Below are 25,898 nucleotides of genomic sequence, written 5' to 3' on the forward strand. Positions count from 1 at the left end.
GGAGCAATCAATTTGTTTGATCCAAGGTCTTTTGAAGCGGTGTTTCACCAGGAAACCCTATAAGAATAATATTAATATTTTCGTAGCTAAATCTGTGAAAAGGGTGGTTGGAGCATCACCGCAGAGGTGACATTTGGATGGCCAAGTGCCTGAAGAGATCAATCATTGCCTGATAGAAGGGGTGATGGATTTCAGAACAGAACCTCAGCACTTCCAACACGCTGGATGTGACCCTGACTGTTCATCCAACATGCCCACCACATGACTAAAGGAAGTGGGACAGAAATTCCTTTTGTTAGTGTCATTCCTCTGTTTTGTCATCCCTTAGATTACCACCTGACCAGAGGGGATAAGTGCCAAAGTTAAATCTGCAGCATCTGTCCCATTCATTCTTAGCAGGATGTGGGGAACACATTATTTTACTAGTGGTACTTGGAGAAGTTGTCCTCTGAAGAGTCACAGACCTATTCTGTGACTTATTCAAGACACAAGGGCTTATTTGGCCTGCTTGCAAAATGGAGAGAGAATCAGCTTCTCAGAATGTTGGGTTTTTTTCCCTAAACTCCCCTCTAATTAAGATATTTTAGGTATCTGGGACAGTTAAATTTTATTTTAATAAACTGCCTTTGGAAACTGTTATGGAATTTACTTATGCTCTGCAAATGTAGACCTCTCTTCACTAATTCCAAGCAACTTTTGAGATGTCAGTTTTTATTTGCCTCCTAGGCTGCCCACAGTTTTTGACAGTGGGCCAAACCCAGTGACACAATCACTCAAAGAAAATAAACTTTCAGCTAAACACATTCACTTCCCTATTTGTTAGCATGGATCACAACCTCATGGCAGTGGCATTTTAACAGGAATGTGGCTCCATGGTCAAGATGGGATCATCTTTGAGATGTGTTCTTCGAAGAAATAGAGGTCATTATATACACCCTTCATTGCTCCCCACATATTGAAAAACACATTGTTTTACTAAACTGAATAACTAACATGAAGACTTTGAAATGCTTGTGCCATATAGTTCAGAGGAGGCTTCTTGAGTTCCATTACAACTAAAAAAAAGGATGAAGAATACTACTTCTAGTATTCTTGTCTCTATTTAACTCTTTGGCTGTCGTCTTCTGACATGAGGCCCAATATTTGCTAAATTTCATCCCCAATCCAGGCCTACGATGGCCTACTTCAACAGCACCTGTATATACTGCACATGAACCACACTACTCTGTGTTATCTCAGCTCTCTATTTGCCCAGAGAAACAAATGGAAAAAAATGTTGAAGAAAAGATAAAACTATTTTCCCTTTTTTTTTCTTCCAAAAAATCCAGTAGTAAATTACATGTGTTAGAACAGGCCTGAGAACCGAGTTTAGATCAAACAGTTATAACAAAAATTAGGACAAGGTAATAGCTAGTAGCCATAAATCAAATTGTGAATTGTGCTTAAAAGTGGCAAAAGAAAAGTCTAGAATTTAAGTCTTATTTTTTTTCCTGCTTCTGAAGCAAAAGACAGGATGGGAATGAGTTCAATTTACTCCAGTTACTAGATGATAGATGACTTCATTCATTCAACTTGCAGCATTCCCTAAGGTTGCCAAGATTAGGAGAAGACAAAAACTCCTCCAAATTCCAGCACAGGTCTGCAGGCCTTGCACCTCCAGCACAAGCTGCAAAGCCTGGTGTCCCTTTGGGAAGCACTCTGGAGTGGGGCACACTCTGACATGCCCATGTGGGCCTTACCAGTATTGAAAAATGTCTATTCAAAAAAGTATTGAAGGTTTAACAGATTTGGCCTCTTAACTTCAGACTTGGCGGTTAAAGCCCCAAGCAAACAACTATATTCCAACAATACTGTTTTTCCAGTGCCTGCAGGGAAGTTTTAGGCTTCTGGTTCTGGCAAGGGAATCCTCAGTTGTTCTGGTGCTCCTGAAATGGAGACTAGTTCCTGCAAAGAGGAAGAGAGCTGCGGTCACATGCAGTGTCACACAGATGAAGTCATGCACTGGCACAACAGCGAGTGTTGTCAGTTGTCAAAGGCCATCTGTAGCCAGCAGACTTAAACTGTCATCCTGGAAAAAGATGCAAACAAGCCTAATGGGAGAATGCATTATCCTCTTCCTGGCATTCAATCAATGAAGCTTGTTCCCTGAACAGATAGAGAAAACAAAGGGACACATTCTTTCCTTCTCTTTTTTCCTTCTTTAAAAAGAAAATCATTATTTTTTGGCAGCTGATACGTTTTCAAAATGACAGGAAATATAGGAAGAACCAAAGAACTCCAGAACTGAAGAGTCACTTGTCAAACGTGGCTTGTGTGTATCGTTTGCTCCTACAGGAAGAGAGGGATTGCTCTACTGTTTGTGGAATCGACTCACGACTTTTGTTTGGATCATTTAAGGGTGTTCTATGTAGGCAATTTGACACGCTGTTTGTGTGCTTTCTCTGGTCCTGGAAGTGTGGGGAATTATTTTACAGTGTCAAACACACAGTGGGAACTGCTGGATAAAGATACTAAATAGGAGATCCATTCCTTGGAGCAGGAAATGGAGACGCGCTTAGAGATGATGCATTAAGTGTTCCCGAGGGAAAGCGATGACGGCTTCCAGTACATTTTGTGTTGCTCCAGCTGGTGTCAGACTTCCAAATCAACCTGCAACAGAACACAGATGTACTGGGGAGAGGTCCCATCCTACCACGTGGAGGGCCCTGGGATGTACGGAGGGAAATATTCCGAGTCCATGTTCCAGGAGGCAAAGATAAATGTGCTTGTTTGGTTGGTCCTAGTGCAGGCAGGGGCCAAAGAAGAGGAGCACTGAAAAGTGAAAAATTAGCCTTGGGATCTGTGCCTGGTACTGATGCAAATGAAGGTGAAACTATACAAACAGCAATACAATCAGACCATTCATCAGCCCTTCATTAGCAGCTTTTCTTTGCAACTCCATCAAGAAAGAAAAAAACTTCCCTCTTTTTAGGAAAGGACCAAGAGGGTTGAGAAGCAAGCCTAATTGGTGAGTGTAGGGCATGCACACTGTAAGGGCATTTGTAATGCAAATGGCCTAGCCCCAAATCCATAGGTGGTGTTACTGTAATTGAATTTACACAGCCTTTGTCCTGCGGAATCTCACTGAGCTGTGATAGGGAACCTCAGCTTGTGGCTAAGCAGTGTCTGCCACAACCAGAAAGCTCCAGCTGCCGTGCTAAGATACACATCTACACTCGGCTGAAACCAAAGGCAGTCACTCGGTCAGATTTACAGGGAAGGTCAGACTGCCATAACACTTGCAAATCTAATCTACTGGCCTTGCTTACCCACCGGAACACAATCAGGAGTAGTGAAAAATGATTGCTTTAAAATCCTTTGCATTCCTTTATCAAGAGAAGAGTTTTTCCTCTTCTATTCCCGTGGATGATCTGACGTTACAGTTCTGTTTACATATGTGTGGATTACAACTCTGGGCTCCTACATTTCCATACTGTGAACATTCCTGTCACTCCCCATTAAAACAATCTGACTTGAGCTTTTTCCAAACCTCTGTGTCAAAATTTTCTGTGCAATTGGCTGCAAATTTTGGAGACCTTTTGAACAAGAAATTATTCAGCTGTTTCCAGGAAATAAGTCAAAGGGAAAAACACACTACCATGGTGATAAGTAAAAAAGGAATTCTTAGAGTATTTAGAGGGTTGGGGTTTGGGTTGTTTTGTTTTTTTATCTGAAAGAGCATATAACTAATAAGGTGCATCTTGTTGTCCCTGAAATAAATATATAAATATTAGAATTATAGAGAATCATAGAATGGTTTGGGTTGGAAGTGATCTTGGAGATCATCTTGTTCTACCCCTGCCATGGGCAGGGACACATTCCACTATCCCCAGCTGCTCCAAGCCCTGGCCAACCTGGCTGTGGACACTGCCAGGGATGGGGCAGCCACAGTTTCTCTGGGCAACCTGTACCAGCACCTCCCCACCCTCACAGAGAAGAATTCCTTCTGTGTATCTAAATTTCAGTTTGTGGCCATTCCCCTTCACCCTGTCACTCCAGACCCTGATGAAGTGTCCCACTCTATCTTCCTTGTAGGCCCCTGCAGATCCTGGAAGGTGATGGGAGGTCCCCACAGGTGAGGTGTTCCAGTCCCCTTATCAACTTTGTAGCCTCCTTTGGACTTTCTGCAGCAGTTCCATGTTTTTCTCAGGTTGGGGGCACCAGAACTGTATACTGTATTCCAGGTGAGGTGTCACAAGAACAGAGTAGAGGGGGAGAATCACCTCCCTCAGAAGAATTCTAACTCAGATGTACCTTGTAGAGTTTCTTGAATTTGAAGCCCCTAAATTTCTAGAGATCTCAAAATCTTTTACAACTTTGTATGAACTCAGACAGTGCAAGCACTACCCACCTGCAGGGCTTTGATCAGAAATTGCTGAAACCAGGTCTTAGAAGATGAAGGCACTGAAAATGAGGCCAGGAACCTGGTCACCCCAGTCCTACCCATGGTAACTTTCCCCCCCGCCCCCGCCATTGCAGCTGCTCTCTCAAGATTGATGCAAGGACGTTATGCAGGAAGTGAGAAAAAAGGGATAAAATGTCTTGCCTGCATAGAGTTGATTCTACCTATTAAAGGTTTCTCCTATTAAAATAAAATAAAGCATTGCCAGGTCACCTAGAGAAATCACAGATGGGGCCTTGGGGCAGCACTGCTTGTTTCTGACTTCTCCATCTTTGTTCCCATCATAAGATTTGTAACACAGTTGCATCACACTCGCTGAGCTGCTGATCTGTGCTGTGACAGGGCTGGATTTTAACCACAGGGAGAAAAGCAGAGGCTGTGTTCAGCTCAGGCTCTTTGGAGGAGTGCCTTGTACCACACTGGGTCCTGCCTCTGCACTCACAGAGCAGCCCTGATGCAATTCCAAGTTTGCTTGCATGTCAGCTGAAACACTGCTGCAGAAGTAGGATTAAGGGAAATTATTACTTTTTAAAAAATTGCAAAAAGACTAATAATCGATTAGTAATTTGAAGGACAGCTTCAGGAAAACTAACACAGCCACAGGGATATCATTAAATTCTGTAGAGGCACAAGGAGGAACAAAAGAAATTCAAGACCAAAAGTGATTAAGCCTTTGGAAACAGACCAACGGCCAAGGATTCTTTGGATTTAAGGTCAGCCTTAGCCACTGGCTGCATTGCAGAAATTGTATCTGAACAGATTAGAATAAATGCAGATTTCAGCATTGTGGTGCCTGAGCCTGAACACTTGCCAGCCCTGTCCTTGATTTGACTTCTGCTTAAGTCCACGCCAAGTCTGAGCAGCACTTCTTCACATCATGGCTGATCAATAAGGATCTTTTATGCATGAGCTGCCCAATTATGAAATATAGAATAGAGACAACTGCCAATAGCAGACAGAGGAACTCAGAGGAGAAAGCTGAACGTGAACACACGATGCACTATTAATTTGTACAGTGTGTGCTTGTGCACCTGGCTGCTACTGATGGTCGGTAGTACGGATGTGCAGATGTGATTACCAGAATCAAATCCTAGGGAAGTCCAAAAGGGTGGGTGGAAGTTTGGTTATAGCTAGGGGCTGTCACAAACATCTGTGCCAGAGTAGTTATATAGAGATGGCCAGGTCCACACAATCACACGTTGTTCTTGCCAGTTTGGAAGGGACTGATTCCTTTCAACCAAAAGTTGGGCACACAAAACAACAGGAATCGAAACTGGAGAAACAACTGTCCATGGTGTTCCCAAACCATCCACAGGCTCAACTGCAAATCTTTAATTCTAGCTAAAATTAGCACAGCTGATATTTATCAACCTGGATTTATTTCAGACTCTGCCTTTCCATCTCCCTTTACATGAAAATAACATGCCTTTAGAACAATTTAACATGCACAGCTGCTGAACCTGTTTAAACATGACTCAGAGTGAAACATGAACTGCACAGCAGGAAAACAGCCCTTGCTCTGGGATCCCAACTCATCATTATTCACATTTGACTTCAACGAGAAGCCGAGACAATGACCAATATGCAAGAGATCCCAGTGAGGCCTAAAAAACACAAAGTGGGATTAGGAGCAGCACAGGCTGCTGAACACTGGACAGTTTAGTTCACTCTACAGTTTAAATCCTTACAAACGAATTATATGCAAGGTGCAACATTTCTTCCATAAAATAAGAAGGCAGGAGGGACCTCCTCTGTGACCTCCCTGAGGTTCAGTTTTGAGAAAAAGGAAGGGAACAGTCAGGCTGACTCAAGTTTGTCTATTTTTCTGTTTTTTTAAGTGAAGCTGAGTCACATTTTGTAGGTTGTTACTAAACAATTTTTCAGGTATAAAATAACGAAGGTCACAAAGAAAACTAATGAATATTTCTGATGGGCATTTCAACTTCACAGACCATTTTCAGGGCAGTGTGTGAGAGAATAACAGTCACACTGCCTCTTGAATTAAGAGGCAGTGCTAAAGCCACATGCAAACATAACTGGATTTAAAACTGGATATCCAATTAAACTTCACAGATTACATCAAAAGAATTAAACCCATCCTTTTTTCTTGTACATCGTTCTCAGGAATTCATTTTAGTAGTGTCAAAGCAGAGTTATTGGTATTTTGATGCAGTTTCCACATCCCTTTTAGATGGAGAATGGACCCAAGCCGTGATCCCCTTCCACATCAGCATCTTTTCTTGCCTGGTTGTCGATGTTCGTGCAGCTCTTAAAGATATTCTACAAGAATTACTGGCCCCACATAGCATTTGTGATTCACAACTGATAAAGCTTTTCCTATAGCACACAGAGTATTTTCCTTAGACTGAAGTGGGAAAACCGGAACTGGATGGATCCTTACTGAAGCCTGACATACAATTCACAGAAACCAAAACTAGTTTTAAACAGGCCCAGCTTGTTTGACTGAGCCCTGGAAGTTCCCTGGCTGCAGCACTCCTGAGGAGAGTCTGCTATGGGCTGCTTTTCCCTGTTTCTGGACAGTGTAGTTCAGGGTCAGGTTGGATCCCTGGAAGCCACACTGCGATTTCCAGTGCAGACATGGCCTGAGGGGAAAAGCCACCACTTGTCAAAGTCCATTCGTTCAGCCTGCAGTTATCAGGACTGTCCTGTTGGGATTACATCACCCTGGATTTACCTTTCCTTTTTAAAAACAGTCCTTCTGGATGCTGCAGCTCAATAACAGAGCGAAAGAGCAGCAACAGAAGTACACTGGTTCCTTTAGTCCAGAGACACTAGGAGTGGTGAGCCATCAACGGTCCTTGTCAACAACTCTGATTTCTACTTCCTTAAAAAAGAAAATATTCCTGAGAAGCCCATGTGAGGGAACGAATAATGAGTGCTGCTGGGTAATTATTGTCACTAATAAATGCTTGGGAAGTTCCTGGGCAGTAGCCAAGATGATCCATGTGTGAAGAGATCCTTTTGGCTGGATGCTGGTTTGCAGGAAGAGCCCAATCCCACAGCACAGGCACAAAACAAACATTCCAGAAAGAAAAGGAAGGAAAGGAAAGGCAGCGTTACCACAGAGCTGGCCAGGTGTGTTAGCACTGTCACAGGGAAGCCTCACAACTCTTGTGCAGCAGGACATATTTCTGGAAACCAAAATACTTCCATGTAGTGCAGGCTCCCTTTCCCAGGATAAGGAATAATATTCACATACAGTTCAAGAATAAAATTATAAGGCACAGTCTGTGTTCACAAGAACATTTTTTATCACACAGGGTAAATGGAGATTCCCTTAAAGGATAAAATGAGAGTTTCTCTGTTCTGTCAATGCCACCAAGAGTGATGTCAAAGACACAATATATACTGGAGATCCAGGTGGGAAAAAATCCTCCTTATTTCTAGCCCAGCAAAAATTCAGAATTTAAAGTGAACTTTAGAAATTAAGCTTTTAATGGGATTCCCATAGAACTTCAAACTACCCCTAGATACGAGAGAAGTTAGGATCCAAATTAAAGCTTCTGTTTTAGGTCCCCCTCTGTGCCTGAAAATGTCTGTCATAGACAGAATTATCCTGTCCTGAAATGTGGTAGTTCAAAAACAAAAAACCAAACCAATGAACCTCTCCCGGGACCATTCTCAAAGCAATTGGGAATAGCTTTTCTGGTTTGAGGAAGTGAATTCAATGCCTGCCAACACCAATACCCCAGGCAGAACTGTAGCAGCTGCTGAAACTATCATGCCTTTGTTTCTCATATTCACCTTTTACCTCTAAAAGTACTAATACCTATAACAGTTATACTACTTTTGACTAAAAATGAGAGTGAGCCAAATGAGTAAAAAGCAGATATTTTGAAACAAATTTCCAATTATGAGTAAACTCTTTCAGAAACTTCAGGTTCAATGAACCACAGATGCAATTTGTTTATGGCCATATTGTAAATTATGGAAAGACTGGGAGAGCCCAGTGTCTCCCAGTTTATTTGGAATTGTGCACTATCAAGGACAGCAGTGCCTGGCACATTAGCTTGGTACTCTTATTATATCATAAGAAAGATTAAGACATAACTCTATTAGATTAACACTGTCTCAGCACTAGGGAAATATTTATCCTTCCAGTTTCTTCTAAGATATTTATTATGCAATTATTATGGTAGTTTTACACAGGACAGAACAGTACCAGAGAAAAATCAGGTCCCTTAATTACCACCCACGGAAAACTTGACAGTGTTGTTTCAGCTTAAACTTTGTTCTGCAAGCAAATGTATTTATTTGCATTTAGCTCCTCCATCCCAGGAGCCACGAGCAGCTCAACAGGTTTGTTTGGAAATTGCTGCTTCCCCGTGTCTGGGGCTTCAGCAACTGATGCACCCAAGCAGGCCCTGCAGAGTGATGGCAGCCACGCTGTGCACAGGGCTTAGACAGGGACATTTGCACTCATAAATGATCCCCTCAAGCACACAGACAGTCCAACATTCCCCTACATTCACTGACTTTAGGGGGAGACACTCTTAAAGGCTCAGGGTGTCATGCCTGGAACTAAGTTTCATTTTCCCTAGCAGCAAGGCAAGATTGGTATTTACTGCAGAGAGGGTTGAATAATGTTGGCAGAGTGCTGTGACCATGAAATATGCCTCATATCATTAAATATGTGACAGAGGTACCTGCAGAGAACTCATTAATTCTGATTTCTATTCCTGTTAGTCTAGAAATATTAGCATCTAATTGTTAGTTTCTAAAATATTCTGACAAACTTTTTTTAACTGAAAAACTGTGTCAGCATTTATTTTGGAATATCAGATGAAGTCTGTTCTCTTGTATGCCCCTCAAGTAATGTGTTACAATAACCTCAATTACCTAACAGAAAGTGGTGGGGGCTCAGCAGGAAGGCTTTAAGGAGGAGCTGGGAGATCTCTGCTCAGTAAACCCAAATGAAGGAACTTTCAGTGGCATAAGGAAATTCTGAAAATGAAGGCCAAATCTACTGCATGTGTGAGACACAAACACTATTTACACAGACACTGTAAATATGCTGAGGTTTTACTGCGGTGCCCATCAGGGAGCAAAGGGCTGAGTGGGGACACAACCAGCAGCAGTGAGCTGTGTGTGGTCTAACTGCAGTCTGCTACAAAGAAATCCAAAGGAATTTGCATATCTTCTTTCCTTAAAGAGCATCTCGTGGAAGAAACACTGACTTTCTCTCTTGTGATGCTCTTTTCCCCCTGGAAGTCTCATGATCAATTGATTCTACACAGAAACCAGAGTCTGGGAGTGATACCAATAGCTGTGTACAAAACCCTGCAAAAATTAATTCATCATCTTAGTGGCAGACAGAGCTCACCCCCCGCAACACTGTTTCCCTGGAAAGGACAGCAGGACACCACATGTTGTTCCGTACAACAGCATATGGGGACCAGGAATTTACTGGAGTTTTCCCCAGACTGCAGCTTTGGGGACAAAATCTTCTATCAGCTTAGACCTCTCAGCCTGCCTCACTGGCATCTGGTGCCTTGAAAGCCTGAGAGAGGAAAACTTCATTTAACCACAAAGATACCAAAAAATGGGTATTCACAGCACAACAACACTACCTTTGGAAACACTGAGTAAGAAAAGCAAATCAGACCATGAAATAGAGACACTACTTTGCACCACAATTTGCAGCAATTACAACCCTGGTCAACAGCAAAGTTCGAAATAAACTTACTGGCCAACAGATCTTTGCAGGAAATAAGCTGTTAAATTATTTAATAATTTGGGGAGAGAGCCAAAGAGAAGGGAAATGCACAGAGTAAACACATGGGAATGTAAACATTTGCATAGCGTGGCAGCACAAGTGTGGACAGGAGAAATCCCAGTGTGGGTTTGCTGAGCTGTTTCCCACAGTACATGTGCCCAGCAGGGAGGTGATGTATTTGCATAGGCAAATCAGGGCAGTTTTCCCTCTCTGCTCCCCTCACTGCCAATTATTAGTTTTTTATTTGATTGTGCTGTTAATCTAGAGCACAGGTGTGTCTTGCTGAGGCTGAGGGTTGTCTTTGTTCATGGAATAATATGCTCAAACAGTCTCCAGCAGGAGGCCTCTGCCAGGGACTCCAAAAGTCTTAGAAGCTTTTTCTTCCAAGTATGCTCAATGAGCAGCAACACTCTCCACAGGATCTGAGGGGTTTTACGGCCACAGTTTTATTTTAAATTCTGACTAAATATTCACTGGATACACATCTACCTTTGCCTTCTTTTTGTTTGATTAGGTTTTTGGATCAGCACAGTGTGGTGTCTCACCATGAACAAGAGCTCAGTTTCTGCCCATTCCTTCAGTATCTTGCAATTTCACAGAACTGAGAGTCCCAGCTGAGTGGGATGAAAGTCGTTGAGATCTGTTTCTGAGCAGTACTATAACTCAGAAACCTCTAACAATATTTGTACTTGGGAAACCAAACCAAATTTGGGGTCTTAACTAGCATGACCATGAAAAAGTGGCTTTTTCTGAGATACAAACCATGGTGCATAAGCAAAGGGCATTTTGAATTTCTGAACTACAGCTGAGCAAGGAAGCAAACCTTAGGAAAGGATAACATTGTTGCTTTGAAGTGCAGCAAGGCTGAGAAAATGTTTTTGACAGGTCTTAGGAATGGACTTCTGCTCAGCTTGGGACATTTTCTTTGTGCCATCCTGAACTATAGTGAGAATTAAAGGGGACACGTGGAAGAAAAGAGACAAAGGGGCTTGCAAAGGGTCAAATAGTTCAACAGAAGCCATAGAATAAATGGAAATTACAGACACAGTTTCATACTTTCAGTCCTATGTAGAACTTCAGTGACATGCCATCCAGGCTATGTGTTAAACATCCTTAGGTAGGTAGCACATACACTACAATACACTGAAAACAACATTTTTTAAGCAACTTCTGTTCTATGTACTCTGTGGAATTTTGTCTGTAGGACTATTGAAGGCTATTCCTGCTCCTCTCTCAGTAAAGCTATTAGTATAAATGGGACTGACTCCTACTGTCACAGACAGCATAATGCGAAAAGGTTTAATAGGCTGTTTGGCAGGACACAGACAGAATAGATTCAGCTGCTGAAATGGTGACACTGACACTGTGCCCTTTGTTACCCACGTCCTTATCTTTCCCCACAGAAAAATCAGTGTTGGATGGTTCAAGCTGTCAGTCTGTGGGTTTGTACTTAGGCTGCACTACAATGGCCCTGCTTCACAAAGAGGAATTTATTTCCCAGTAATATTTGTAATCTGTTGCTATTAAAGGTTTAATTAAATACAGCTTTAGGGCACTAATTAATACATAATAATTACATGCTCTGACTCTCCTCCACACCCATCATCTAGCAAATATACAAGATGAAATCAAAATAGGCACACAAAGTATATTCATGGCATGGCCTTGCTTCTTTCCCATTTAAGTCAACAATAAAGTTGTGAAAAAATCAGGCAGAGAACTCCATAGAGAATAAATTGCCTAAAAGTAAATTTTTGTATCTTGACAAGTTGGCATTACGTGACAGTTTTAGTATTCATTTATGTGTCACAGTTTTATTTTCAGTCCTGCCAACATTTTAAGGCATGTGGGACACACCAGGGAAAGGACACCTGAGCAGGGCTGTGCAGATACATTGGGTACCCTGAAACAGTTAAAAATAAAGATACATAGGGGAAAAATAATCATCCAATCCAACAAAACCAAACCAAGCTGTACATGAGATAAAACCCAACATAAATATCATGCCTTTCCAACCAGAAAACACCCAGGCAGTTTTTTGCATCCTTCACCATTAATAGGCCAGAGCACTGTTCCCAGAGTTCTCTACTCCCTCAAGAATACTTATTTAATCCATCTTTAATCCCTCTGTGTTTTCACCTGAGTGCTGAGAGCAAGAGAAGAAAGCTCCACCATCTTGGCTCCCATCTTACTCTCTCCAATATTTATGAGAGCAAAGAAATACCTGAACACATGTTGCAAAGCATGACTAAGAAAAAAAATCATTCCTGACATGCCATCCCTATTACACCCACCCAAGCAATTATTTATTTGCAATGGCCTGGCCTTCTGCAAGGCTTTAAAAGGGGTTTGTCTGCCATATGAATTTGTTTCAGACAAGTCACTACTGAATAAATCCACATCTGGAAGGAGGGTTTTTTTCCTCCTGCCATGGGCATTACCCTCTGAATCCTGCAGTGCTTGTCTGTCCCTGTCACTAGCACTGCAAGCAGCCTCCACACAGTTCGGTTCCTACGCGGAGCGATGGGTGGGTGTCGCTTTGGTGCGTTACTTGTTGCCGTAGGATCGAATTCCAGGAGACGTTCCACATGGAGGCCCTTGGGAGCCGCCCCGGGTGACACGAGCCCAGGCGGGGCGCGGCACTCGGTGTTCTCGGGCGCCACCTGCCGGCGGTTTATTGACCACGGCCACCTCTGCGCTTCCAACAGGAATTTTCCCTTCCAGAGGCGGGGGTGCAACCCACAACGTCCAGCAAAGCCCCTAAACCATAGCCTGTGCTGTTTATGCTGCTGCTGGCGCCTCGCCGTGTCTCACCAGTTGATCCCAAGCCCCAAAATGTAGGTCCCGACTACAGGACTTTAAGCCTTGTGGTCATTCTGCCCAGCGGTGAGGCTGATTCAGCTCTTGCTAAGAGATAAAAGTGTGCTTTGTGCCAAGATCTGGACTCAAAACCATGATCCCTTAAGACCACGAATCCCTATTTCCCTGCATGTCACAAACACATGGATGTGACACTCCAGTTCATGCCTATTCCTAGAGGGAGAGACTTACAGTCTCTCTGCAGACAAAGGCATCACACACTGTTCTGGAAGAACAAACCGGTGTTTGTACAGATCTCTGTCATTCCAAACCAGCACAATAAATACCTCTAAGAGTCAGACATTCCCATGAGGCGCTAGAGAATTCAACATTATTTGTGTGTGACAAACAGAATCTAAATTTACAAGTGTATGAATCAAACAGGGAATTTCCAGAAGCATTTTAGAATGAGAAGACCATTGAGCTGCTCCTCTCCAAAAAAACCTCCTGCCACATGCAGGCTATAGAATGAGGAAGAAATTCAGCTCTAAAATTCTCTGCTGATGACACAAAACTCAGTTTGGAAACATTAGCTAAAGAAAAATACAAGCCTGTTCCCACAACCACAGCTATGAAGACAAATTGCATATACTCACCAAATGGAAATTAGAGTATATTTAATAGCAGGGCTTAGCAGTAGCAAGTGTACAACTATTAAACCCTGTCATACATTTTTTTTGCTGAAGGATCAACCCTAAGAATAACTAAACCCACCCTGTAAGTATCTCAGTGCAAAGAGGATTTAGACATGTGAAACTAATGACGGATGTATTAATCCTGATGCATAAGAATATTTATACCCATACTCAGTGCTGAAGGAAAATCCTGAATATAACCTTGCATTCAAATATTCCATGAAGCAGCTGCCAGTTCCTGTTTGCACTTCAGATCCCAGCCTGGAATGCAACTGTTGGGATGCAAATTCACGCAGCATTTCTTGTCTGTGAGTCTAATTAAAGACACAGACCTGCTGCAAAAGGCAAAGCAGTGCTGGTTCAGCTGCACACGGCAGTGATCCTGCACCACTGCTGAGCTCACACCCATTGCTCAGGGACCACCACTCACCTCTCTGCTCTTCTCTCCAACCCAGCTGCAAGTATCCCAAAGGAGGAAACTATAATCTCCCCTGAACAGTACTTCCATAATACCCACCCTGTAAAGAAATAATCCCTCCTAACCAGAATAATTTCACTTTTTGGAGTTCTCAGTTCAATACTGATATGACTGTAAACAATTCCACTCATTTTTTGGGCTCCTATGTCTCATTTTACTGAAGAGCTCTGTGAAAAGGAGCTTTTGGTGTACTAAAAAAAATAAAATCCCAAAAAAACCAAAATGGACTCCTCTGGAGGAATTAAAAAAGAAAGGCATACAAGCTATAGAGCCTCCAGCTGAAAGGCCACTGGATGACAGTCTTTTCTACCTAAAGAATAAAGCTATACCTCTCTTCTGACATTCCTTCAACCTTTTTTATGAATTCATGGTTGCTTTCTTGAGCATTCCTGGCTGTTCACCCAGAAACATTTGCATCATTTGATTTTCACAGCTCAAGGAGTTCCTATGCTCCCTTAAATTTCTGTATACTCTCCTACAGTTCTCTCCTGTTTTGTTTTTCTCCCCTCTCAAAGTTCATAAATAATATTAAACTTTCCTCTCCTCCTTCCTCACTTGCATCCAAGTCTTCTCTTTCAGCTCTCCTTTCTGTGCAGCACTACACTGCCCTTCTCTGCTCGTCCTGTTCTTGAGCTATCAATTCTTTCACAGATGAAAAGGGTAACAAAGCAAAACCAACTATTTATGTACCTGATTTTTATGGAATAATATCACACATTCAGAGTACAAGGTCACAGCTTCCCATCAAATGTGAGATCCCAGATGCTGTGCCCCAAAACATTAAATACCAGTTAAGTGCCTCAGATTCCAGCACAGAATCAAGATCCCTTTTGCCAGCCCTTATCTCCTGTACTTTCCACAGCATTCATTACTTCGGATATGACTCAACTAACTTTTCTTCCCTTTCTCACACCTTTCCACTTACCTTACCACTCCCCACCCTGATCTAATAAATTCTATTTATTCCTCTTATTGGCTCTAAATTCTACATCTGATTCCAAAGAATTCCCTCTGTGGGGACTGATAAATATGTAGCCAACTCTTCTCAAGAGATGAACTTCAAACTTGGAGGCAAAGTGTAAAAACTTGAATAAGCATTTCTTCTGCAGCAGTGGCAAAACCACTTCACCAGCCCCCTGCAGCCTTTGGGAGGACTCTCCAGCCCAAACAGCATGAACGAGTCTGTCACTGCATTGTTCTGCTGCTGCCTTCACTGCCCATTTTAATGGAAAAATATACAGGAGGAAGTTGTGATTTCTATTACCAGGCTGCACAGGAGCCTGGTAACAAACAAGACTTCATTTGCAGGACAACTATATATAGAACAAAAGATAATCAGGGCTCCAAGGAATTTACTGTCAGAGATGAGACACAACACATGTACATTTTCTACAAGGGAAGTAATGAGATAATCGTATTGGCCAACGTGAGAAGTGCAAATCATACAATTATGACCAAGCTTTTTGTCAGCATCACTGTAGGAATTAATTTCAGACCTTTCAAAAAATGACCACGAAAACAAGCAGTTTGATCCAAACAAAGTAATTCTTTGCAATAAGGGGAAAGATCTTATTGTTGATACTAACTTTGACTGCAATGCAAGTTCTAAAGATCAAGATATTTTTTAAACTATATCTGACATATTGTAAAGCTTTTTTTGCACAAAACAGTAAGAGAACAGCAGTAAAAATTATGTGAAGGAAAACCTGGATCCTTCATTCAATGTGATAAATATAAATGTCAAGTCAACCAATTTTAATTAACTGTAAATCAGAATTGCAAGGACCGACTGCATTAAAGCCTACAGAGTGTTTGTGTTCTGGTACTGATGAAATAAAAGTAATAGCTATTAAATCAAATTATAATGAACAGGCAATGTTAAGAACTAAGAAATATTTATTTTTCATTAGAGTTAAGTTTAAAGAAATTTCAGTAAAAGGTTCTTACTTTGACCAGCTTTGATAAAGGGCTCAATACCACAAATGCAGTTGTAGAAATGTGGGGAGGTGTGTGGGGTTGTGCCTTTTTCCCTTTTACTATTTTCTCACTTCTGTAGGAGGATGATCACAGACACCATCTTCCCTGCTTGGTCAACCAGCTACCAGAAGCTTTCTGACTTATTCTTGAGGCGAGAGCCCGCAGGGCACAGGGCGTGGTCTCCTGAGAGCCACGGGGAAGAGAAGCCCTGAGCGCTGGCAATGGCTCCTCGAGGTCTCACTGCTCCTCCGTGTGCCGGATATGTGCCCTGGATGCCTCATCCCAAGTTTACCAGGTAAAGTCACCTGCATGAACCCGCAAGCACGGCCTTCCAGGAGGATATCAACACTCTCCAGCACCCGGCACCTCCTTCCATCTGCTCACCTCGTGTAAAAGGCAAGAGACGGAAAGACGCTGCTCCCAATGGGAAATTTAGAGAGCAGCAGAACTTGCAGTGCTTCGAAGGAGCCTCTGGCATGGTTCTGTACAAGGGCAAACATCTTCTCTGAAGCATGTACTAATATTCTCCCCCTCTTTCCTCCACCCTTTTCACAGCCCTTGGGAAATCTCTCTCCTCCCACTCCTCACGGTTTCCTTCTGTTGTTCCTGTGCCGCTGAATGATCCTGTTGCCTGAGCAACGGCAGCTGAGGAGGGGAGCAGGGAGAGGGGCCCGGCCCAGTTGTGCGCTCTGGCAGCAGCTCTGACCCCACAGCAGCAGCCTCAGTAAATGAGCAGCTCAGCTCTGTCAGGTACAACCTCCTTATTACGTGCTGGGGATTTTGAAACCACCTTGTATTTTTGTGCAGTTATGAATAAAATAACCTGACACTCAACCTGTCAAGCAAGTAGTTGTGTAGCTTATCCACACACTCAAATTATATTCATAATGCAACCACATTTGTTAGTCCTTAATTTTAGTCCTAGTGTGTGAAAAACGAGGTTCACTTTTTTGTAAATTTTAAGAAATATGTTTAATTAAAAAAATTAAGACAATTAGGAGATAAAAAAAGCAAAGTACGGCCGACCGGGTGACTTGGCATTCAGCCATGTCCACATCTTGCTATCTCAGAGACATTCGTTAAATACCCTTCCTGTTATATCAATATATGAATATTCATAAAATTCCATAAACTAGTTTCCATATACCAGGAACTGTTTTGCATGGCTCCTCCTTGGGTCCGCCTTTTTAGAGCATGTGTGTTTCGTGGCTGTGTCTTTTTTATCGCTTCCAGCTTGGGCCTTGGTCCATGCTTTCTTCAGGTGGTAGATGCTGATAGTTGGTATATCAATAGCAGGGTCCTCTTTATGTGTTCACTGGATGTTATCCCGACCAAACAGACAGTTTAAGCACATTACATCAGTTATTACCACTATGCCTAATTTTCTAAAAGCAGAAATAAAAACTTATATTCTATATCCTTACCACAACATTATTAACCATATAGCACACATCTTGCGAAAAGCCAACTCTATATAATATATATATATAACATAGTGGAACTCAGATATACAAAATAACCAGCAATTAATCTCTAGAATCTGAGCTAAAAAATTCAAATTATTATGCAGTGTGTCTCCCCCCCTCTGCCCTTTTCATTGCATATTTTAGAATTCAGAAAAGTAACCAGAACAAAAGTGTCTATCAATGACCTTTCCAGATCTCCTTCAATATTTGTAATGTGCTTTCTTTTCATCTTTGCTGTCTGTCTCTGGGTACTTGAGCAATATCTGGTGAAATGAGAATGTAGTCTCTGTGCTATAGCTCTACAAGAAATAATAATCTCTGCAAGATATCCAGGTGAGATTTCTTTTCTAATATTGTTTTATTGGAAGATTTTTTTTTTTAATAGCATTCTTCTTACATAGTTTTGTGTTCCTGCAGTTTATGAAACTCCATGGGCTGCTCTCCCTCCCTTGATAGTTTATGATCAAAATGCTTGTAATTGGCTAGTTGCTGCTCTGGAATTCCAGGAGGGAAGGTTGTGCAGGTTTTCCTGCCTTTGAGTAACTATCACTTGCAACATCAAGCACGGAACAGTCTGTGGTGACATGTCTTAAATGACTCTTCACTCTCCTTTCACTATAATTTAATTTTTACTCCTGAAGTAGAAGCACAGTCAGATGTTCCAGTTGCATCAGGTACTAATGGTGAGTTACTGGGAAATGATTTGACCTTTAAAATTTCACATCAATGTGAGCTGCATGCAAAACTCACTTCCTCCATCTTATCCAAGTACCTTCAGCAGCTGCATGCTTGCTAATCCTGTCTTCTGCACTGTATTTATACAACTTAAAAAAAAAAATTTTAGACTATGTTTATTTTTGCAGAGCATAAAATAGAGAACAACTGGACTTCAAGCCTGACAGGCCCAACCACAAAAAGCTCAGAAGATAATCCTTAATTTTTTGCTCTGCTTTCTTCAGAGATAACCTACTTCCAATTTCAGCTATGCAGCAGAATAGCCAGACTGAGCATCATTGGAGCAAAACATAGTCCAGAATTTATGGCTCACTAAATTCAGGGAGAAGCTTTAATTAATGAAGTCTTGAGCGCTGTGACTAGACAGCTGATTCCATCAATTAGTTTGGAATAAAACTACCAGGATTTCTCAGCACATCTTGGAAGCTTCAAAACAACCTGTCACAAGTGTTACTGTCTCTAGACTTGGGAGAGCCTGGATCATTGGCCAGAGGTGCTTTTTCCACAGCTCTGGCAAATCAGGTAGTTGTGTCCAGCCCTGAGAGCAGAAAAAGTCATGGATGGAGTTCAGGGAAGGAAAGGGACTAAGGCCAAACATCCTTAGTGTGACTCATGGATTTTGATGGGATTACAGAGGGATGGAAATAGACCCCATTTACCCTGTTAGGTCACCATGCTAATATCATTAATCTTCTGTCAGGGAAAGATTGCTCCTCCCATGCTGAGATTTCAAGTGTAAGGATAATTTGCCCATGGGGATACAAGGAAGGTAGAAGAAAAAAGTGAAATAATGGGAAGAGCTTGAAGAAGCAACAACATAAAAAATTCGAATATCCTGATTTCCTTTAAAAGGTCACTTATAGACTCTTATCAGTATTAACCCTCATCAATACATTTATCATTTATCTCTTTGTCAATGCAAGTTATTTTATACAGATAACCTTCTATCCACAATTTTCATTTGGTAAAAGCTGTAGCGCAAAATTTTATTTGGCTTTGGATAACTTCAGAAAACCTAACTCTCACATCACATAAGAGATTTGTGTATAAAGCAGGCAAAAAGCTTAGTTATGCCCATTTCCACTCTATAAAACTTGTCAGAGTAATTTTTTAAAAAAACCAAACACGCCTCACAAAGACAAGACTTGAATAAAAATAATATTATCACTTCCTCAAGCTCTAATGAAATTTCTTAGTGAGGAGGTGTAGCAAAACCATCTTCTGTGTGGTAAGACCACTCATCTGGAACTGGATCTTGGATGGGCTTTGTCCTTTTTCCAGTGAATAATGAATTAAAGACAGAAAATGAAAAACGAATTAATTTGAAATCAGAATAATTCCACGAAGCAGGAAGAACAGCTTATGACTTCCTCCTTCAGGTAAGTGTCCTGGGCCTTAGGCTATGGAAGTAACCTCCCATTGCCTCTCCTACCCACAGCTTTAATCTCTCATTCAGTAAAATCTTGTTAATTAACAGCCTAATTTCTGCATCAATCAAGGTATAATGCTGACCTTTGGGAGTGACTGCAGCACACCAGTCAAGTACAAGCAGGAAGCAGTTCAGCTCCTCACAGGTTGGCACCATATGATCCTGTGTACCTGTACATTGTGTTCATTCTTCAAGTATTTTAGAAATTCACAACTATTTTATCATATTTTGACCAGACAGTTTCATCCAAGTCAGTCAGGCATTGAGGAAATGACGCATTCTAAGTGTGACCAATTTAAAAAAAAAAAAAAAAAAAAAGTAGTATCAGTACTGCCAGTACCCAAAATGTTTCAGAATCTCTCCTACCAGTGAGGTGACAAGGCAGCTCTTGTGCTTCTCCTGTTGTGAAACCACCTACCTTTCCTTCAAAACAATATCTGACATTGGAGGCAAAGTTTTGCAAGGCATGGATCCTTAAACTTGTTTGGACATTTACAGGTGTCTCTAGCGTTTATGAAATTCCATTTCTTCTTTATGCTTAACTTTGGCTGTTTGAGTATTGCTAAAATACTACTTGGTTTTATGGACAGTCTAGGTAAAAGTATATTGACATCTTACTAGAGAATTTTTTGGAGAGCTTTTTATTTTTTTCAAGATGAAGTGACTGAAAATTCTTGAGGTTAATTATTAAAGCATGCATCTAAATTGGTTTAAATCTCAATGGATGATTAGCAACTGAGTCTTGGACTGGGAGACACCAAGCTCTTCTGAAAGAAAAAGAGGCACAGAAGGCCACACCAGTACAATCCTTCCCAGTTTGCTTTGGACAGTATTCATTTGACACTGCACCTGCACTTTCTTATGGAGCTTGATTTCTAAACTTCCAGAGGATGCTGAATAAAAAACAACTAACAAGTGAATAGGCCAACAACGGAAGCACTTAACTCAGGCCTGGCATTAAGTCATGAACCCCTGCTGGAAATTCCTGCTAGAAATCCCTGCTGCACAGTGCAAATGGCCACAAAGGAAAAAAAAAATGAAAGAGAATAAAACTCTGTGGTTTGGTCCATCAGTGTCTAGTATCACTCAACAAGCACTTTCATTTCTCAGCTGCTGCAAACATTAAACCAGAACCATGAAATCACTCTGGGGAGTATGGCAGTTACATCTGCACTGCTTTCTTCCTTGGTCACCTTCTGTGCAGTAACAAAGTCAGTGAGCGACCTTTTCATTCACTGTTTTCACTCTTTTGGGGAAAATCTAATCTATATCAAGGTACATTCTTAAGGGTTAGATACTTAAGGGCATATGTTGAAAAGTGAACTTCCACACCCTTCTCTATTCCTCATCCACACAATACTTCCAATATCCCTACACTAGTAATTCTTCTTTTAACTACAGTTCTCTTGTGAATCCTCACTCTGCAGATTTATCCATATAATAAAACTGCTTTTAAAAATTGCCAACATGTACTAAACCTGAAACAAACCAGCAGGAGCTACGTGCAGCCTCATTACTGAGATAATGGTTATTTGGGAACATGTAGCACAGTTACAACAGCAAATGACATTCAGTATTCTTCCTGTGGGCTGAGAGCTAAAAAGAGGTTCTGCCAACAGGCACCAGGGAATCTGTAGTTGGGCATCTTCCCTTCCTGAAGGCTGAATTATCCATTTCTTAAGGATCAGCTTATGCCAACCTCTCATAATGGCTCTTACAGTTCAATGTGATCCACAACCCAGACAATTCTCACAGCAGCCCAAGGAGCAGGTGGATGCACATGACCAAAGCCTACATTTGTTCTAGGAAGGATTTGTCAGATTATTTTGATAATCTAATCTGTATGATAATTCTAACAATGACCTAGCAGGGAACAAACCAAAAAGACAAGCCCAGGGACAGGCCTGGACATGCCATACTCATCCCTGTTGTCCAGCTCCCTAACGAAGGCCTGCTCAGAGCAGTTCACTCTCACTGACCTTAAACCCTTGTGCAGACACAGCAAGGCCAGACTGATGGATTGAAGGTGCCAACATAGATGCTCAAACTGTTTCCACACCACTCCAGGGCTTTCTTCTCCACGGAGAATACACTGCCAGGTAAAATACAAGCATGCACACATTCTCACACAGACAGATTAAATGGACAAATAACTGATACTTGTTGGTAGAAGCATCCTCAGCAGTGTTTGTGATGCTCAGTGTTTCCAACAGCTCATCCAGAGCTGGGAGGATTCTTCACTTGCCTGCTCTAAGTGCTCCCTCTGTTGTTGTGCAGAGGAGCTACCAGCAAACATTCCATCAGCCTGGCATCTTTCTCATCCTCAAGTATTCCATCCTTTGAGGTTGTAACGTTTCATGCTCATTTTCTTTCCAAGCAACCTCTGTCTTGGCCCAGCCTCACAAAGTACCGGCGGTATCATTTAGAATAACAGTGCATCTAGGACAAAGTAAAACCCATGTTTAAATATCCTGAACTCCCCCTAAAAAGCTTTTTCCTATTCATATTAAGCATGCTGCAGAAGTCACTCGCTGATTTCAATGTGGATTAGAAATCCAAAGATTGAGTTGAAAAAAATAAAGGCGATGAAATTAATGACACATAAGAGAAATAGTGTGTGTTTTAATTTAAAAGGTTTAAAGGCCAAAATCTCTGCTTGCACTCAAAATAATTTCTGAAACCCATAACAGCAATAGAGTGACAGAGGAGCTGCAGGCACAGAAGTCAAGGGCGGTTTATTGGAGCAAGACACAAAAAGCACATTAGATACAAATAACTATATGTGGATGCAGAAACCCCAATTTTCAGAAATTCTGTCTTTAATTTCAAGCAGTTCTCTTAGCTAAGGGCAGGCAGATATGTGTGTGTTTGTCTGCAGAGGGATTTCCTGGCACTTGCTGCCCCTGTGATTTGTCTGCCCTTGGCTTGGGCTCCTGCTGCCTGGAGAGTTTCTGCCCCTGGGTCTGGCAGGGCAAGGAAAAGCCTCTGTGAAAACTTCCTGCCCTTGGAACCGAGCAGGGCTCTGTTTATCTTTGTGTGTCCTGAGCACTGAGTGCTGAGGTTGCAGCTGGCCCAAGAGTCAGCTCATTGAGGCTCCACTAAAAGCCAAGTGCCTGCAGAGTTCTCTCCATGAAAAGTTGCCCAAAGCAGTGCTGAATCCAAAGTAATTTGTAGGCTGGAATCGGAATCAAGTTGAAATTTCAAGTTTAAAAGTTTGTTATTAAAATTTTGTTGTGGTGGTTGTGGTTTTTTTTTTTTTTTTTTTTTTTTTTTTTTTTTTTTTTTTTTTTCTTCCCCTCATCTCTTACAACAGCCCAAACCCATCCTTTTTCTGCTGGGTTGAGGTAAAAACCATAAATGAAAATTGTAATTTTCTAATGCACTGTTGACTGAGACAGTGAATTGATGCAGGGTTAGGACAGCTTTCCAACAGAAAGAAGCAATCATCTGAAAAATCACCTGATTATTCCGTATTTGTATATGGTTACCTCTCCCTTTCCCTGCCATAAGGCCCCACAATGATCTCAACTGATTTCCCTGAACACTGTGGAAAGGCTGGAGGTGATATTAAAATCTAAACATTTACTGCAAAACATAGATACAAAGAACATTTTTTCCTGTAAATAGAAATGTCCTAGAATGACAATATCAAGAAACACTAGAAGAGATGGTAACCTGAAAATCCTCCCATAAAGTGGCCTGAAATAGGCCAGCAAATAAAATAAGAAGTAAAAATGGTGTCATAACTAAGCAACAACACACAGAGAACACATAGAAGAAAGCAAAGGACACATTTGACCATTGACAGGTAAATCTCAGGGGGCTGGAAGTCCTTAGAATATACTGCTTTTCAACTGAAATGATAGAAAATATAACATCTGTGATTTGGAAAGACCTAATCTAATTAATCAATGGCTAGAAACAGGAGAGAGCTATTTTTGAGTAGGGGTTACTCAGCAGGCTACAAGAGAGGAGTTAATGAACTAATTTGTGTGTTTGATATCCAGGGATTGTATCAGCAATCAAATCTCAGCACTCAGAAATAGACTGTTGCATTACTGGGGGATTCAACAGCATCTAAAGCCCAATTGCTTCCAGGACTCTAGAAAGATTTTTTAAAACTGAGGATTTTTTTTTTTTAAAGTACTGAAAAAATCCCCTCAGGCAGATGATTTTTTTATGAAACACCTTTTGCAGCATCAGTTAATTCAGGTTTTCATGTTAGCAAGGTTTTACACAATCATTAGCAGCTGCCACATGAAGATAAAACAATGGAAACATTTAGAAATATAAATTAAAGAAACCAAAACCAACTTAGTTATTAATGTCTTAATTAAAACAATGTATTTTGCACATATTTTAAACATTATTAAATTCCTTCAAGCTCCACTGCTCTTTTCCTATAGTATAACAGAGCTGTGGGCTCAGATTCCAGAGCTTTTCATCTCCTCTGAAGAAAAAACCCACATTCCTTTAACTGTTCTTGATTCTGGCAATGAACACCTCCCATTACTGTTTGGTTGGAGTGAGGATATCCCTGCATACAGTAACACACTGCATTATCCATGGATGTATTTGTGCAGCTGGCATTTATAGAGGGAAAAGGAACAGGAAAACAACTTTCTGGGACACTCCAACAAGTATGGCAGAATGAAAACAAAATTAATAGACAAAACTGTAGAGCAAAGTTCATGGTGCTGCTCAAAGATAACAACAACAACAAAAGCCCCCAAAGTAAAGTAACTTTGTTCAAGATGATGAAAATGCAGAGGAATTTTCATTATGAGGCAGTATCTGCATTTACCTGAGATTAAATAATCACCAATATTGTTTAGAATAAGGCAACCAGCACTTATTGGGACAGCTACAACCCCACGTAATAACAAATATTTTCTCTATTTGGGCACCAAATGCCCTTTGCACTTATAGTCGTGGAAAACCAAGGGAGCAGGGGCTGTGCATTTCAGTATCTTAAAACACCAATCCAACTCGAGATTTAAAAGCAGGACCAGCATTCCTTATTCCTGCCCATTTCAAAAACTACAAATCTGCATTTATTCTGGGCCGTTTTCCTGTGTCTGAAAAAGGCAGGCAGGCAGGAATCCCTCACGAAATTCAGCAATACCCTTTGCACAGAAGGGCTGGTAGTGCTAATGCATGGCACATGAGAGAAATGTTGTGGGTCTTTTTAATTTTGTTGTTTTTCTCCTGGTTTAGGACAGCTTTATCATTTCAAAACTCCCATAAAGTTACAAAAAGTGGTTTTCAGGCATGAACCTCACTGTTACTCCTGGGATTATGAATTCATTGCAGTGACTCTGACTCTACTGCAGCACTTACAGGGCCACAAAAAACAGCTGAAAACGTATCAAGCCTTGATTTCTGTAACAACAGAGAGGCCACAACAGGCGTGCTTACACCAGCTGGAGACAAAAAACCAGCAAAACACTTTTTACGTACTGCCAGGTGCTCATTTACTTGAAAACTGTTATCTTATGAAAAACATATATATATATATATATACTATAACACTCCTCAACACAACCTACAACCTCCTAACAAGTAATTTCCAAGTCGTGACTCAGGACTCCTTAATTACCAAATTACCCGCATCTTTTCTAATTTTAAAAATCTTTGCCCAAATATAAACCTAGAATTGATCTCGAGGAATCTGCAGGTGGCAAAGTGCCCGTAAGGCGTGTTTAAACAGCCTCCTCAGGAAGCAGGACATCGAATTCTGAGATTTCACGCTGCGGAGAACCACAGAATCCCAGAATGGTTTGGGTGGGAAAGGACCTTAAAACTCATCCAGTTCCATCCTCCGCTGTGGGCAGGGACACCTCCCACTAGACCAGGCAGCTCCAAGTCGTGTCCAACCCGGCCTTGACAGAGACGCAGGTATGTCAAACACCCGCTATCCCTAAAAACACAACGGGAAACAAAAAAACCGCACAGAACACCGAAGTTACGCGGCTGAAGAACCCTGCCCTTATGGGGACCCCACCTCTTCCCCGCACAGCGGCACCGCCTCAGGCCTCATGGCGGCTTCTCCTCCTCCTCGCCTCACGCCGGCCCCGCCTCATCCATCACGGCAGCTCCTCCTCGTCCCCCTGTGGCGGCTCCTCTTCCTCATCCGTCACG

At 41.6% G+C, this 25,898-nt stretch overlaps 1 long non-coding RNA gene across 3 annotated transcripts; it reads right to left on the reverse strand.

The window, feature by feature from the left end:
* Positions 1–17,103: 17,103 nt before the first annotated feature.
* Positions 17,104–25,877, reverse strand: LOC310907018. 3 transcript variants are annotated; one of them, XR_014589515.1, is made up of 4 exons: positions 25,762–25,877; positions 22,003–22,196; positions 19,841–21,849; positions 17,104–17,442 (listed from the first exon to the last, which is right to left on the reverse strand). It is a non-coding gene; the product is annotated as an uncharacterized lncRNA (long non-coding RNA). The 3 variants fall into 3 exon arrangements; XR_014589516.1 differs by lacking the exon at positions 17,104–17,442 and having other exon boundaries at positions 17,924–20,037; positions 21,737–21,849; XR_014589517.1 differs by lacking the exon at positions 17,104–17,442 and having other exon boundaries at positions 17,924–21,849.
* Positions 25,878–25,898: the final 21 nt, after the last annotated feature.

Source organism: Zosterops lateralis (assembly GCF_965231275.1).
Source record: "Zosterops lateralis genome assembly, chromosome: 3".
Lineage (NCBI taxonomy): Eukaryota > Metazoa > Chordata > Aves > Passeriformes > Zosteropidae > Zosterops > Zosterops lateralis.